The sequence below is a fragment of the Rutidosis leptorrhynchoides genome, chromosome 6 (assembly GCF_046630445.1).
Source record: "Rutidosis leptorrhynchoides isolate AG116_Rl617_1_P2 chromosome 6, CSIRO_AGI_Rlap_v1, whole genome shotgun sequence".
NCBI lineage: Eukaryota > Viridiplantae > Streptophyta > Magnoliopsida > Asterales > Asteraceae > Rutidosis > Rutidosis leptorrhynchoides.
The window spans coordinates 373,854,452-373,872,911 of NC_092338.1; the positions used below are offsets into that span (position 1 = coordinate 373,854,452).

Genomic DNA, 18,460 nt, shown 5'->3' on the forward strand with positions numbered 1-18,460 from the left:
TAAGTGGTTAAATTGATAGACATCAAAATTTTCTGGTTCGTAGTAATAGTTGGATTTGTACGTGGACCGGGTTATTGGAGCCAAACAGTCATCAATTATATTGAGACCAAACGAATCCTGCCCCTCTGCTGCATCTTTTGACTATTGGACAAAATCAGAAAAGTCTATTAATTGGATAACTTATATAAATTTTCTTTCTTTTTTAAAAACTAATAGGATATTCTGTGAATGCACCGAGCAAGACGTTCACCACCTTTTGTACGTTCACCACCTGTAACTAGATCAAGACATTTAGCAAATATTACCGCCGTTGATTTTTCTTTAGAATCGTCATCCAGTCGACCAAGTACTCCAATTCAAATTTCCGATAATCCATTTTTTGAACCCGACCTCACAATTGAGAATCCGGAGAATATTCAGGGACAATTCATAGATCCTGAACCATTAATTTTTCCTCCGGAACCACCAATCATTCAAACAGAGATTGTTGAGGAATGAACCATTAAATTAGAATCCTCTAGTGATTCCGATTCAACAAATTCAATTATGGAGAATCTAGAACCTTTAAGTATGGAAGACCGAATGAGAGCTAAACGTACTGGCCAAGGTCACGCAATTACTCATCCAGACATTAATGCGCCAGATTATGAAATCAAATGACAAATTCTACACATGGTGACTAATCTATGCCAATTTAGTGGTGCGCCGAAGGAAGATCCAAATGAACATCTTCGTACCTTTAATAGGATCTGCACTCTATTTAAAATAAGAGAAGTTGAGGATGAACAGATATATCTCATGTTATTTCCCTGGACTTTAAAGGGAGAAGCCAAAGATTGGTTGGAATCGTTACCTGAAGGGGCGATTGATACATGAGACGTTTTAGTTGAAAAATTTCTTAAACAATTCTTTCCGGCATCTAAAGCCGTAAGACTTCAAGGAGAAATTGTTACGTTCACACAGAAACCAAACGAAACTCTATATGAGGCATGGACAAGATTTGAAAAGTTATTAAGAGGATGTCCGCAACATGGTTTAGACACCTGTCAAATAGTACAAATATTCTACCAAGGATGCGACATCACTACAAGGAAAGACATAGATATTGCAGCTGGTGGTTCCATTATGAAGAAAACCGAAACTGATGCTTACAAAATTATTGATAACACTGCTTCCCACTCACATGAGTGGCACCAAGAAAAAGATAACGTTAGATCATCTAAAGCAGCTAAAGCCGATTCTAGCCATGACTTAGATTCCATTTCCGCAAAGATAGATGCTGTCGAGAGACAAATGGAAAAGATGACTAAGGATATCCACTCAATACGAATTAGTTGTGAGCAGTGTGGAGGACCACATTTGACAAAAGATTGTCTTAGTATTGAATTAACAATGGAACAAAGAGAGAATATTTCATACATAAACCAAAGGCCTGGAAATAATTATCAGAATAATTATTAACCGCCAAGACCGATCTACAATCAAAACCAGAATTATAATCCAAATATTCCATACAACAACCAACAAGGTCCTAGCAATCAACAAGTATCTAACAATACTTACAACAACCAAAGACCTAATTTTCAAAACAAACCACCACAAACCGATGATAAAAAGCCGAATTTAGAAGATATGATGCCGAAGCTAGTTGAAACTCAAACGCAGTTTTTCACATCTCAAAAACAAACTAATGAACAAAATGCTCAAGCATTTAGAAATCAACAAGCTTCTATTCAAAACTTGGAACAAGAAGTAAGTAACCTAGCAAGGTTAATAGGTGAAAGAAAACCGGGAAGTTTACCTAGTGATACAAATGCAAACCCCCGGAATGAAACAGCTAAAGCCATTACCACAAGAAGTGGTACAACACTTAAACCACCTGAAATACCTGTAACTTCTGATGAAGCTATTCCTACTCCACAAGAACCACAACCTGATCAAGATAAGGAAAAAGAACCAGTAGTTGAAAAGGTTAATGAAGATAATACAGTTAAGGCTAAATCTTATGTTAAACCATACCAACCACCACTTCCTTACCCGAGTAAAATGAAGAAAGAGTAACTTGAAGTCGAGCAATCCAAATTCTTGGATATGTTTAAACAAATAAATGTCAATCTTCCTTTCATTGATGTGATTTCAGGAATGCCTAGATATGCTAAATTTCTGAAAGATCTAATCACGAATAGAAAGAAAATGGAAGAACTCTCGGCTGTTACTATGAATGCTAATTGTTCAGCAGTGCTGTTGAATAAGATACCAGAAAAACTATCTGATCCAGGAAGTTTCACAATTCCATGTTTTCTGGGTAGTCTTAGTTCAATAGAAGCATTGGCAGACTTAGGTGCTAGTATAAATTTAATGCCGTTTTCACTATACACTAAACTAGACCTTGGAGAATTGAAACCAACAAGAATAAGCATACAACTAGCTGATAGATCAATAAAATATCCTAGAGGGATAATGGAGAATATGCTAGTTAAAGTTGGTACTTTAGTATTTTCAGTAGATTTTGTTGTTCTGGACATGGAAGAAGATTCTCAAGTTCCTCTCATATTAGGAAGACCATTCTTAAACACGGCTAAAGCAATGATAGACGTGTTCGGTAAGAAATTGACCCTAAGTATAGAGGACGAGAGTGTTACCTTTTCAGTTGATAGAGCAATGCAACAACCGCAATCTGCATATGATACATGTTATTATATTCAAACTATAGATTCACATGCAGAATTGTTAGAAGAATTTCCAGAATTACAAGGAACAGGAGAATGTTCTTTAGGAGAAGGAACTGAACAAATTGATGAAGCTGAAATGTTAGCTACACTTATAGCTAATGGATATGAACCAACAACAGAAGAAATTCAAATGCTAAAAGAAGAAGACAGATATCGATATAAATCATCGATAGAAGAACCTCCAACATTAGAGTTAAAGCCACTTCCAAACCATTTGGAATACGCTTATTTACATGGTGAATCTGAATTACCTGTAATAATATCGTCTTCTCTTACTAAAAATGAGAAATCTCAACTCATTTCTGTGTTGAAAGCTCATAAACCAGCCATTGCATGGAAGATTCATGATATTAAAGGAATAAGTCCTTCGTATTGCACACATAAAATCCTTATGAAAGAAGGTCATAAAACGTATGTGCAACGCCAACGAAGACTAAATCCTAATATGCAAGATGTTGTTAAAAAAGAAATAATTAAACTGCTAGATGCAGGTTTAATTTATCCAATTTCTGATAGTCCATGGGTAAGCCCAGTTCAATGCGTGCCTAAGAAGGGTGGCATGACTGTCATTACAAATGAAAAAGATGAGCTTATTCCTACTAGGACTGTAACATGATGGCGTGTGTGTATTGATTATAGAAAATTAAATGACGCCACCAGAAAAGATCACTTTCACTTACCTTTTATTGATCAAATGTTGGAAAGGTTAGCCGGAAACAGTTACTATTGTTTTCTAGATGGTTTTTCCGGATATTTTCAAATTCCAATAGCACCCGAAGATCAAGAGAAAACCACGTTCACATGCCCTTATGGTACTTTTGCTTACAAACGCATGCCATTTGGACTTTGCAACGCCCCTGCAACCTTTCAAAGGTGTATGATGGCGATTTTTCACGACATGATAGAAGAATGCATGGAAGTTTTCATGGATGACTTTTCAGTCTTCAGTGATACATTTGAATCATGTCTAGCTAATCTTGAACGAATGCTGATTAGATGCGAACAATCAAATCTAGTACTTAATTGGGAGAAATGCCATTTCATGGTTAAAGAAGGCATCGTTCTTGGACATAAAATTTCAAAAGAAGGAATTGAAGTGGATAGAGCTAAAGTAGATGTAATTGCTAAACTTCCACATCCCACCAATGTTAGATGAGTTAGGAGTTTTCTAGGGCATGCCGGTTTTTACCGACGTTTCATAAAAGATTTTTCTAAAATTGCCACTCCTATGAATAAACTCCTAGAAAAAGATGCTCCATTCATATTTTCAGATGAATGCATCAAATCTTTTAATATTCTTAAAGAGAAACTCACTAATGCGCGGATCATGATAACACCAAATTGGAATCTACCGTTTGAACTAATGTGCGATGCAAGTGATTTTACAATGGGAGCCGTTTTAGGACAAAGGATTGAAAAACGATTTCAACCTATATATTATGCTAGTAAGACGTTACAAGGAGCACAAACAAATTACACAACTACTGAAAAAGAACTCCTTGCTATTGTCTTTGCTTTTGACAAATTTTGTTCATATCTCGTTCTAGCAAAAACGGTGGTCTATACCGACCATTCTGCTCTTAGATACCTATTTTCGAAACAAGATGCCAAACAAAGATTAATCCGTTGGATCTTACTCTTACAAGAGTTTGATATTGAAATCCGAGATAAAAGAGGAGCATAAAATCTCGCCGCTGATCATCTTTCTCGTCTTGAAAATCCCGAATTAGAAGTTCTAAATGAATAGGCCATACAAGACAACTTTCCTGATGAATATCTATTGAAGATAGATTATAATGAAATTCCATGGTTTGCAGACTATGCAAACTATTTAGTATGTGGATTCCTTGAAAAAGGATTATCGTACCAAAAACGAAAGAAATTCTTCAGTGATATAAAACACTATTTCTGGGAAGATCCACATCTATTTAAAAGTTGTCCAGATGGAATAATACGCCGATGTGTATTCGGAGATGAAGCTAGTAAAATTTTAAACCATTGTCACACAGGACCAACAGGAGGGCATTATGGGCCTCAACTAACAGCAAGAAAAGTTTATGATGCTGGATTCTATTGGCCTACAATTTACAAAGACTCACACCTTGTTTGCAAATCCTGTGATGCTTGTCAAAGGGCCGAAAAAATAAGTCAACGTGATGAAATGCCACAAAATGTCATTCAAGTATGCGAAGTATTTGACATTTGGGGTATTGACTTTATGGGTCCATTTCCAAAATCTCATAATAATCTCTATATTCTCGTAACCATTGATTATGTATCTAAATGGGCGGAAGCACAAGCTCTCCCAACTAACGATGCACGAGTTGTAGTCAACTTTTTAAAACGTCTTTTTGCAAGGTTTGGAACACCGAAAGCTTTAATAAGTGATCGGGGAACTCATTTCTGTAACAATCAACTTGAGAAAGTTCTCAAAAGATATGGAGTAACTCATAAAATCTCCACCGCATATCATCCACAAACAAGTGGACAAGTTAAAAATACCAACCGAGCTTTAAAACGTATTCTAGAAAAAACCGTAGGATCAAATCCGAAGGAATGGTCCATTAAATTGGAGGATGCACTCTGGGCTTTTAGAACAGCCTACAAAACTCCAATTGGAACCACACCTTTTAAACTCGTCTACGGAAAAGCATGTCATCTTCCATTAGAAATTGAACACAAAGCATTTTGGGCTTTGAAAACATGTAATCTTGATTTACATGAAGCTGGACGTCTACGATTAAGTCAACTAAACGAATTAGAAGAATTAAGAAATGAAGCATACGAAAATTCGTTAATCTATAAAGAAAGAACGAAGAAATGGCATGATAAAAGAATCAGAAGTTCAAAAGAATTTAAAGAAGGAGACAGAGTTCTTCTTTTCAATTCACGATTCAAGCTATTTCCTGGAAAATTGAAATCAAGATGGTCTGGACCATTCATAGTCAAAAGAGTTTTCCCATACGGAACGATAGAATTAATAAATTCAAATGGGATTGAATTTAAAGTTAATGGTCACAGAGTTAAACATTACATACATGGTCCGATGGAAGTTGACAATGAAGTTAATCATAATTTCACCACCCAAGAAAACCTTCAAAATGAAAACATAAATATGTTATCAACAACATATGAAAAATCAAAATTAGAATATAAGGAGGATTCAAATTTGAGTGATGAAGAAGAATTCTTATACAAACCTCCCATTCCAAGAAACGAAGAAAAATGTGAACAAGAAATTCAAATAGAAGTGAAAGAACCAAGGAAAGAACACCCGAAAAAGGTTTACAAACCAACTCGACTTACTAAAGCAGGAGACCCGGGTGAATTTATCATTTCTTGCTTGCTTAATGATGGTGCTGTATATAATGGACTCGCAGATTTAGGAGCAAGTGCAAATATTATGCCTCTTTCCTTATACAAAAGATTAGGCATGGGTAAATTAAAACCAACCAAAATAGGTGTTCAATCATTTGACCAAACCATTAAACACCCGGTTGGAATAGCAAATAATTTACTTGTTAACGTGGGAAGTTTGACCTTTGTTGCAAACTTCATAGTGATTAATATGGAGGAAAACCTTGATATTCCTCTAATTCTAGGTCGCCCATTTTTAGCAACCACCGAGGCATTCATTGATGTAAGAGAAGGTAGAATGACACTTAGGGATGGTGATACATCGATCACCTTTGTGAACCGAAAGTTTAGATCTCCACCAACCAAAACTGTTAGACCAATAAAAACGCATAAGTGTGGGGAAGATGAAGAAACACTTAATGATGATCCAATCACAAAGAATGCCGTTGATGATACGAAATTAGATGAACCCATTTTTAACAGTTCAACGAAGAAACTTTATAAACGGATTCACGATGCTAAGATTAAAGGAAACTTTAAGTTATATAACCGATTAATATCCAATTTATCGTCAAAAGAAAAGGCGATGTTAGTTGAATTTGTGAAAGTTACGGAGGAAATCAACAAATGGATTGAAGTAAAAGTCAAAGATATACAAGTTGTTGATGATTCAATTGAAAATAATGTTAATCAAAATTTCAACTAAGTATAGGGAGGTTTATGTATTTCTGTTAGAGTTAGATTTTCTGTTTTCGTGTAGTTCTCGAAAATGGAACTCGAATGGTCTTTCCCTAGCAGACCCTAAAGAACTAGTCTTCTCCCCCATTCTGAATTTTTATTTTTTTAGGTTTTTACGAAATGAAGACTTCCTGTGAACTAAACTATGGTCTAATGCTACACGCTTTGATCACTAAACGTAATAATGACACACTTCCGAGTGAACTAGTATCAGTAATCAGAGAAAGATTGGACGGAGTAAGAAAAGAATCCAGATGCGAAGATAATAAGTTACAATTTGGTAAAGGAAAATCAAAATCCGCAGCGAAAAGAAGAGCACGACACCTTGAAAAATGTCACAAATGCGGAAAATGGTCACATGGAGGTAAATGTTCAAATAATCAAACCTATTCAAACACCGAATTTGTTACTTTATGCAGAGACGGACCGTTCATATGTTTAGAAGAAAAAACAATGAATGCTCGAGGTTACGCCTATGTAGCTATGGAAAACCAATTAAACCGACTATCTTATGAATGGGATAGATCATATAACTAAGAATACTATCTCACAGGTAAGTCTGTACAGTTTTTATTTTTTTATTTTTATTTTTAACCTTTTGATAATAAACGCTAATTTGTTCGCTATAAAGTATTAAATTGGTATTGAATAAAATTAGGTTTGGCGTCCGAAATTATTGATATCATACAAAAAATTTATTACATCACTGCGAAATTTAACGTTTATTCTTAAGGTATAAATATCTTTAATCAATCAACCCAAAATATTTCAAAAATTCGTCATGAGTTAAATTAGGTCATGGAACCGAAATTACTTTACCGAAAAGAGGGGCATATATTTTTGATAATATTTGATTGATTAAAGTGGGATAAAAGCCAAAAAGATTTTTAATTTTATTTTTACCATATTTTTAAAATTAATATATAAATATTAATTTAATATTGTAAACTTATTTAAAATTGTAAATATTTGAATATTTAATATAGGTTTGTATGTATAAAAACAAAAATATAAATTAAGTTTGGTGTGAATTCTTAATTTTATGCATTTTAAATTTAAGTTTGGTGTGAATTCTTAATTTTATGCATTTTAAATTTAAGTTTGGTGTGAATTTAAAAACAAAAATTTACTTTATTTCGCTAAGTTAAAAATATGATTTTTAAAATTCGTCGTGAGTTGAAGACTAGGTCTTTGAACCGAAATTGCTTTACCCGAGGGAGGGACGAGAACTTTTATTATCATTATTTTTAATCTTATTGAATTAAAGTATGCCAAAAACATTTTAAAAAAATCCAAAAATCTTAGCTTTTAAAACAATCGCTACAAAAAGACAAATTTTAAAATTTTGTCGAAGGACGGACTAGGACATCGATCCGAAACGACCTCGTCCTAAAACAAAGGAAAACAAAATTTTAAATTTATTTTATATTTGTTTTATAAGTTAAGGCTTATTTAAAAAAAAAAAAATCACCGCGACTCGCGGAGTTTGAAGTGAAAAACCACCGCGACTCGCGGAGCTTGCGAAATTCAGGAAAAAAAAATAAAAACGCTGGAAACAGATCAGTTGCACACTACCACTCACAAAATACTGCGAAAAACACCCAAAAACACACACGAAATTCGCAAATTTTTACCATTTTTCATCAAATCTTTCACAAAATCATGTTGAGAAGGATGCTATCAAGGAATTACTCAAGAAAAATGGTAAATTTCTACACCTAAACACCATTTAATCCGAAAATTAGTGTTCTTGAGCAATTTTATACCCAATTCGATTTTGATGCTTTTTAGTGTAATTATGCTTAAATTGTTTATGTATTATGCTTGTATAACCTAGATTGATGCTATTTAACATGATTAGAAGCTTTAAACTTCAAATTTTGAGTAATCTAGGGTTTGTGTTCTTGAGCTATTTGGGGCTTTTTGATATAAACAGGTTATGGCCGATTTTTGTCATGAATTGTTGCTAAATTGAGTAGTGTAACATGTTTAGGTAGTTAAATAATCCAAATTTTGAGCCTAAACATGATTTTGAGAATTAAAGTGGACTTTTTCAAGTCTAAAATTCATGAACTTGATTTTTGAGAGATAATGCCATTTGAAACTTGTTTAATTGCTAGTAATGATTATTTTGACATGTTATTTAAGTTGAATGCTTATGAACTTGGCGAACATTTTCGTATATGCTTATTTGAAAAAGTGTAGATTTGATAAAAATATGAAAATGAGCATAAGTTTGATATAAATTGGACATGTCATTGTAATTATTTTGATTGATGATTTTGCTGACACTAATGCATATTTGGATGCACAAAAATTGTGTTTGATGTGTTTTGCAGACTGAAAGGGGTGAATCTTCATCCCAAGCTCGCAATGCTCCTCCTGAGAATGCGGAACAACAGGATGTTGATAGCTATTATAAACAAGATATACCTCATCCAGTCATGACATTTTCAGATATGCACTTGGAAGATTTGCACCCGAACTTGAGATTTGACAGACGTTGGATAGATTATCCAAAATACCAAAGGGGTTTGCATACTCTTCATTCTAAAGCTGTTGAAGTATCTAGGGTAATAGAATGGGCACCGTTAGAAGCTGTAGAATTAGCTGGGCCAATTAGGGAATTACTTACACAGAGGTATGGTAATTCTACTTTTAACGATTGGGTACGTTTATTCAACATGCGTAGACCTGTATATAAAGTATGGTGTGAAGAATTATTGTGTAGTATAGAAATAAATGATCGGGTAGTTAGTTTAACCGATCGATCTTTTATTAGATTTTTGTTAGGGGGTTCGATGCGCCACATGTCTTTACTAGACATGGCTCAGGCTTTACGTATATATACGCCTGAGGAGTTAGCATCTGCCGATTGTAGAGGGTTGATACTAAATGGTAGAAAGATAGACGAAAATTTTGATACGCATGGTGTATGGAGTCAAATGACTAGCCATCACCGATTTAAAGGGGGAAATTACTCTTATTTGGATATAGATAGAGCAGAGTTAAGAGTAATTCATAGGTTTTTAGCCAATTCAATTACACAACGAGGTAAGAACAAGGAAAAGGTAAATGAACAGGATTTGTTTTACCACATGTGTATTCGAGACCCACAAAGCGCTGTAAGTATACCTTATTGTGTGGGTTATTATTTATCAGCTATGGTTAGGGGGATGAGACCGCATAGCATAATAGGAGGTGGTATATTTATTACTTTGATTGCTGAATATCTCGGTGTGGATATAAGTCGGGGGGGATTATTAGTCGAAGAACCAGAACCCCGCGATACAATAGGTTTAAATGTATACCATGGTGCGAAGGTTTTGAAGAGGCGAAATAACGCCGCAGTACAATACCATGGTAGACATCCACAGGTTGAGAGAAACCAACAGCCAGGTAATGTGGGATGAGGAAATGAAATGACAGAAATGCAAAGGTTTATAGCTTCATAAGAGTATGAAAATGCTAGACATCGAGCATTTGAAGATTGGCAAGTTCATCAAAACCAAATCATAGCTCATTGCCAACATGTAGGTAGAAACTATATTCCTACTCCATCGCCCGTATTTCCTCCCTGGTCTATAGAGATCCAACCACCGTATCCTACTATAACCCAGCCGAAGCATTTTATAACACATATGGTTATGCATGGAATCCCTACTGGTATCAGTATCATCCCTAGTCTACTTAGTTTTATTTATTTTATAATTTGTAATGTTGATACATTTAATACTTATGTTGGAATTGTATTAGTTTTTATAATTTACAAATTTTTATTTTTAGATTTTAATAATGTTTGAATGTGGGGTAATATACCAAACTTCAAAAATATGTATATATGTTTGCAGTTTATCTTATGTACACAACAGGGTAAAATAACGCATTTTCAAAGACTGGCATTAAGTTCAGCAAAAGCAACTAATTTTGACGACAAGATGCAAAATAAATGTGATATAACAACAAGACGGAATGAACAAATGATATGCACCATTTATCATTCAGCAAACAAACGCCAATATGTTTGGAAACTTTGGTAAAATTTAATCATTTTTCTACACTAATCACCCTCAATAATTTAAATTGTTACTGATTTCTTGCAAATGAGGACATTGCAAGATCTTAAGTGTGGGAAGGGGTTAAATTCTTTCGGATTTTAAAATTTTTACTTTATACACTTGGTTACCATTAGAAATACTAGTAAAGTAGTTGTTGTATTAGAATCTAGTGCTCTCTGATAATAAAGAACAACCCTAGTCTTATATACTGACTACCCAATTCTAGTAAAATTTTTCAAAATTTTCAATTAAATGAACTCAAAATCATGTTTATACATATTTATGAACGATAAAACTAGGGTTTTAACACCGAAATTATTGTTACCTCGGAAAGGACATAAATTGAAAAACAAACCAAAATGTTAAAATTCATTTAAAATGGAATAGAGGACAATAAAAAGGAAAATAAAAGCCAAGTGTGGGAAAATTTACCAAGATATTTTAAACATATGTCACATATTTCTGTAACAAATAACTGAAAATACTTTTGCTTTGGACTAAACTAAACTGTTTTACCCGATGAAAGAAAAGAAGAGATGGATCTACACGATGAATTAATTCCATCATTAAAAGAAAGTAAAGTCTTCCGAAAAAGAAACGCGCTTCTTGATTTAGGTCAGGAAGTTGTCGTCCAGACCAGCTGTAGGTTGACGAAAAATCTAGAAAAGTCATCACTAAAATCAGCAGGAAATCCACGGACCTCAGCATAAAACAGGGTCGCCAAGTGGTCAGATTTATCCTAACCATGAGAAGGATTTATCTCGTAAAATGGGGGGCACCGTGCAAATTAGCTGGATAAGACTAATGAATCAGATCCCCAGAAAGGATAATCTCCTTAAAGATTAAAAATCAGCTTTTAAGACTGATATTACTCAATCCTAGAGATTGACCTTAAAGATTGAGAATTACAAACTCATGGAATTCAATGATATCTAAACTCGAGCTTGAACGAGAAAATATTTTGATCAAAATTACAAACCGATTTGTTTTCTGAAAAACCCATTTTCAATGCGTTCATTACCATTGAACGTAAAATCCTAGGAATTCACCTGAAATTCATTAGGTCACCTGAACCAAATCGGGTGTCAACCGTAAGAACGGTGGTTGCATAGCATGGTCAAAGACAGGACCTTGTGCCAGACCGAAAAATCATAAGGGTGAGCTTTACTATTGCTCCTACCAAGGATAGTAATTGCGTCCGACACGTTATAGACCATAATTAAAAGCATGTCAGGGGACATTGCCTTAACAGTTGCTTGTTCAACGCTTTCCTTTACAACTGGACGGTAGTTTACAGAAAGGTAATATACGGAGCAAGTATACTGGACGTGTTGCTTTTCTAATACAAGGTTAGCAAGTGGGTGACACAAAACCGCAAGTTTTGAGCTAAAATTTTCAAATATGAAACCCACCAAACCCACAAAAATATTTTGCAAACACCGGTGAAGGGTTATTCGAAAACTTATCTAGGGTAAAAACTAGATTTAATTTTCAAAAGATCAAATGTTTTCATAAAAATCCAATTTCCTTAATGGATCTAAATTTTATAGTCATGTGGGACTGTAAACCATATCGTTACTACCATTGTTTATACCGCCGTATAGAAATCACTGATGTACAAAGTGTGAAGAATAAAGAAGTGATTCTAGTATTTCAAGACTATATTGCTTGAGGACAAGCAACGCTCAAGTGTGGGAATATTTGATAATGCTAAAAACGAACATATATTTCATAGCATTATTCCTCAAGAAAGACAAGCTTTTAGTTGCAATTGTTCGATTTAAAAGTGATATTCATTTAAATAATAAAAGGTGAAGACAAAAGACAGATTCAACGAATTGAAGACACAAAGGTCCAAAAAGCTCAAAAGTACAAAATACAATCAAAGTGGTTCCAATTATTGATAAGAAACGTCTCGAAATTACAAGAGTACAAGATTCAAAATGTAAAGTACAAGATATTAAATTGTACGCAAGGACGTTCGAAAATCCGAAACCGGGACATGAGTAAACTCTCAACGCTCGACGCAACGGACTAAAAATTACAAGTCAACTATGCACATGAATATAATATAATATTTAAATAATTCTTAAAAATTATTTATATATTATATTTATATTTAAATCCGTCGGCAAACAAAGAGCCAAGGCTGAGTGAGCTGTAAAAACGAACTCCGCAACTTGCAGAGTTCGAAGACTAAAAGAACCGCGACTCGCGGAGCTCACCTGGACGAAAATTCCTATAAAAGCCAGCGAATTCTGATCGTAAAAATATCAAAAAAATAATATCAATCTCTCTATCTATATACGTAGTATATATTTATATTTTAAATTAATTTTAATTTTAATTCTAATAATAAGGGTATGTTAGCGAATGTGGTAAGGGTGTAAGTCAAAATTCTGTCCGAGTAACGCTACGCTATTTTTAATCATTGTACGTTATGTTCAACCTTTTTACATTAATGTCTCGTAGCTAAGTTATTATTATGCTTATTTAAAACCGAAGTAATCATGATGTTGGGCTAATTACTAAAATTGGGTAATTGGGCTTTGTACCATAATTGGGGTTTGGATAAAAGAACGACACTTGTGGAAATTAGACTATGGGCTATTAATGGGTTTTATATTAACTAAAAAATACCTTGTTAATTTAATATACAAACTTATAATTTGACGTATTTATATATAACCACATACGCTTGACTGGGTACGGTGGGCGGGATATCTATAAATACCAATAATTATTCATTTTACCGGACACGGAACTGGATTAATAGTTAATAGACTTGTTGAAACAGGGGTGAATTACATTCAAGGGTAATTGGTGTAATTGTTAACAAAGTAGTAAAACCTTGGTTTACACGCAGTCGATAACCTGGTGTATTCATTAAACAAAGTATTAAAACCTTGTTACAATTCGAATCCCCAATTAGTTGGAATATTTGACTTCGGGAATAAGAAGAATTTGATGAAGGCTTTCGCTCTTTATATTTATGACTGATGAACTATTATGGACAAATCCGTATGGACATATTAAATAATCCAGGACAAAGAACAATTAACCCATGGGCATAAAACTAAAATCAACACGTCAAACATCATGATTATGGAAGTTTAAATAAGCATAATTCTTTTATTTCATATTTAATTTTCATTATTTTATATTTAATTGCACTTCTAATTATCGCACTTTATTTTATTGTTATTGTATTTAATTGCACTTTTAATTATCGTACTTTTTAATTATCGCACTTTTATTTATCGAAATTTCATTATCGTTATTTATTTTACGCTTTAAATTAAGTCTTTTATTTATTTAATATTTTACATTTTGTTTTAACTGCGACTAAAGTTTTAAAAATCGACAAACCGGTCATTAAACGGTAAAAATCCCCCTTTATAATAATAATAATATTACTTATATATATTTGTATTTTTATAAAATAAAACTAATATAGCGTTAAGCTTTGATTAAAAGATTCCCTGTGGAACGAACCGGACTTACTAAAAACTACACTACTGTACGATTAGGTACACTGCCTATAAGTGTTGTAGCAAGGTTTAAGTATATCCATTCAATAAATAAATAAATATCTTGTGTAAAATTGTATCGTATTTAATAGTATTTCCTAGTAAAATTTAAGCTATTTTATATACACCTCGCATAACATCAGTTACCTCCCCGGAAAGGCTAATGTTGTAGCTGATGCCCTAAGTTGGAAAGAAAGAGTAAAATCTCTTAGGGTCCGAGCTTTGAGCATTACAATTCGTACCGATCTCACAAGGCAAATTCAAGCAGCAAAGTTAAAAGCTTTAAAAGAAGAAAATGAAAAAGGCGAAATGAGCAGAGGGTTAGAAAAACAGCTTGAAGTAAAAGCCGATGGAACCTTGTATTTTGCTGGTAGGATATGGGTACTAAGACATGGTAACCTAAGGCAACTAGTACTAGATGAAGCACACAAAACAAAGTACTCAATTCACCCAGGAAACGGGAAAATGTACCGCGATCTCAAGAAGTTCTATTGGTGGCCTAATATGAAGACAGAAATTGCTACTTATGTAAGCAAATGTTTGACAGTGCCAAGGTTAAAGCTGAACAACAAAAGCCGTCAGGGTTACTACAGCAACTGAAAATTCCTCAGTGGAAATGGGAAAGAATAACTATGGATTTCATTACAAAACTGCCAAGGACTTCAAGTAGTCACGATACTATTTGGGTGATAGTTGATCGCCTCACTAAATCAGCTCACTTTCTACCAATAAAAGAGACAGACAGTATGGAGAAATTAGCATGCCTCTATTTGAAGGAAGTAGTTTCCAGGCATGGTGTATCTATCTCCATCATATCTGATCACGACACCCGATTCACATCACGTTTTTGGCAGTCATTACAAAAAGCATTGGGAACTCGATTAGATATGAGCACCGCTTATCACCCACAGACAGATGGTCAAAGTGAAAGAACAATACAAACATTGGAAGACATGTTACGGGCATGCGTGATTGACTTTGGAACCAGTTGGGATCGACACTTACCGTTGGCAGAATTTTCATAAAATAACAGCTATCATACGAGCATCAACGCAGCGCCATTTGAAGCACTTTACGGTAGAAAGTGCAGATCTCCTATTTGTTGGAGTGAAGTAGGAGAAAGACAACTTACCGGACCAGAAATTATTCACAAAACCACCAAAAAGATCATTCAAATACAACAGCGATTGAAAACGGCCATGAGTTGCCAAAAGAGTTATGCTGATGTAAGAAGAAAACCGCTAGAATTTCAAGTGGGCGACAAAGTCATGGTGAAAGTGTCACCCTGGAAAGGCGTTGTACGATTCGGTAAACGAGGAAAGCTAAGTCCTAGGTACGTAGGACCCTTTGAAATCACCAAAAGAATTGGAGCAGTTGCTTATCGATTAAAGCTACCGCAAGAACTTAGTAGCATTCATGACACATTTGTAACACCCCGTTTTTCCCCGTATATGATTTATAGGTGTATTGTGTATGTACGATAGGCGTATGAAGGGTTCGGGACATGTTCGGGTGTTGAGGTCTTGTATGCAAGAAAATGACTCAGATCACGCCGTGTGTTGCGGCGCGACAAATGAGGCCGCGGCGCGGAAATCAACTAGAATTCAGATCAAAAAGTGTGGTAAAGAAGGCACCAGACTCAGGCAAAGGTCGCGGCGCGACCATTAATGCCGCGGCGCGGCATACTGCACGAACTGGCACCAGATTCTTGTAATATTAAATAAGGTTCAAGGGCAATTTGGTCATTTCACGTTTGAGCCAGATTTGAGGCTTTAACCTCATCCATTCATTTCATTTCCTAATTTCATTTTCCTTTTCATTTCATTTTCCTCTCAAAAACTCAAACACCCATTTGATTTCAAAGGGATTTTTGGAAAGGAAGAAACGGGATTTGATCTTTGGCGTAGTTGACAAGTTTGTTCTCCTCGTTCTTAGCTACACGGTGATACTAGTGGTAAGCTCTAACTCCAAATTTCATTTTCGTGTTCATCATTCAAATTTGGGGCTTTTGATTGTATGATTCATAGATGGAACCCATTTAGTTGTTAATTGGAGATTAACACCAAGATTCGGGTTTATAAGTGTTAAAGGTGGGTTTTGGGTTGGTTAATGATTTAACCATGTTTAAGACTTGTAAATGGTGTACAATCACTAGGATTAGTGATTATTGGTGTTTTGGAGACTTTTAGGGTTTTCGTGGTTGACTAATTTTGACTAGAGTCGAAATTATGGTTCGTTGAGGATTATAACCCGAATGTCGATTCAATGAGGGTTGTAAACTTAAAATGGATTAAGATGAAGTATAAAACCGAGTTACACATGTTTTGGTGTCAAAACTTGTAAATAGTGATATTTTGACCTTATGGGTCAAAATTAGGGTTTATGGGCGATTTTGAGAACGATAAGTGTTTAACACTTGTGTTCGGGTTTAATTGGCATATTAGGACCATTATCACTCGTGTTAGTGATTATTGGTTAGTTTGGGCGCGATTTGTACTTGGAAGTGCATTTGGGTCGAATTTGCACTAAAGTGTCAAATTGGGTTGGTTTGTAAATCCAATCTAAGTGTGTTGTTGAATTTGTGATAATGGATTAGGTACTTTCCATTGACGAGTTGCGGATTACTTGGAAGCATTCTTCAAGGCGACAAGGTGAGTGTTAATATCCTATGTGCATATGTATATGTAGGATGGGTGCGGGTCGGGTGAAGTAATTCTCGGCTATAAAGCTCACTTCACATATAGGTGGATTTGATGGACTTTTATATGAGTCCAATTGGCACGTTTGTGCGTTTTGGTTGACCACCTTTGGCGAGGTACACGGTTGTGTGTACGTTATCACACGTGGTTGTGATTTGGATGTTATAACCCCAATGGCGAAGGGTTGATTTGTCGTGATGTGGATAACCCCGATGTGGTGGATTTTATAATCCCGTGACCGTGGGTTTGAATTGGAGAAGTGGATCTCGTGTAGTTCGGATTCACGATGACGCGTATAGTTCGGTCATCTTATTGGAAATGAATCTCGTGTAGTTCGGATTCATGGTGACTCGTGTAGTTCGGTCATCTTATTGAGGTAGTAATCTCGTGTGGTTTTGGATTACTAAGGCTCGTGTAGTTCGGCCAACCTCGATGTTGTGAAGATAGTAATCTCGTGTGGGTTCGGATTACTAAGGCTCGTGTAGCTCGGCCAATCTTCATTGTGGCGTTTGGTATTCGGTAATGGGTTAAGGGGTTAACCTTATTCGTTTTATATTGCTGTATATATTAATGTAATGTTGTGTTGTAGCTAACCCTCCGGGTGTAGCTTATTGGCGTTGTTCACATCGTCGTTGGTGAACTTATACTTTGTTGATATCTTTAGCCTGTTGCTTAGAGATCGTACGGTATGCTTAGTGTAGTTGCCTTATACATGGATGCTTTGGTATGCGGTATTTGATATTTATGTGGCATGTCCATTTTATACATATATATGTATGTAGTATATTATCATTCACTAAGCGTTAGCTTACCCTCTCGTTGTTGATATTTTTATAGGTTCGCATGCTTGGCGGCTCGGGTAAGCTTGGGGATTAGAGATCTTGGCTAGGTTGCTTAGAAGATCTTGCTTTTGTACTCGATTAGGATTTGGGTAGCGTAGTCCCAAATCACCATGCTCGGTTTTGTTGGAAACTAAACTCGTCGGGTCGTGTATGTCCGTTTGGACAATTAACTAATGTATTAAATGTTTTAAGGTTATTAAACCTTCTATTGTATTAAAGATGTTTATGGAAACACAATTGGGACCTAAAGTGTTATTTAAAGCATAATAAAAGGAAAAAATTTTATGGGCCGGTTTTAATACGGGTTGGGCCGTTTCAACATTTCACGTGTCAAATTTAAAGAAATGTTTATCTGAAGAGAATGTCGTAATTCCTCTTGACGAAATACGAATCAATGATAAACTCCATTTTATCGAAGAACCTGTTGAAATCATGGACCGTGATGTCAAAAAATTAAAACAAAGCAAAATACCGATAGTTAGGGTTCGTTGGAACGCAAGACGA

At 35.0% G+C, this 18,460-nt stretch overlaps 1 non-coding gene across 1 annotated transcript; it reads right to left on the bottom strand.

Annotated features, from left to right (window-relative positions):
• Window positions 1-930: 930 nt before the first annotated feature.
• LOC139856362 (small nucleolar RNA R71) lies at window positions 931-1,037 on the bottom strand. The gene has a single exon (XR_011761848.1). It is a non-coding gene; the product is annotated as a small nucleolar RNA R71 (small nucleolar RNA).
• Between the last annotated feature and the right edge of the window lie 17,423 nt (window positions 1,038-18,460).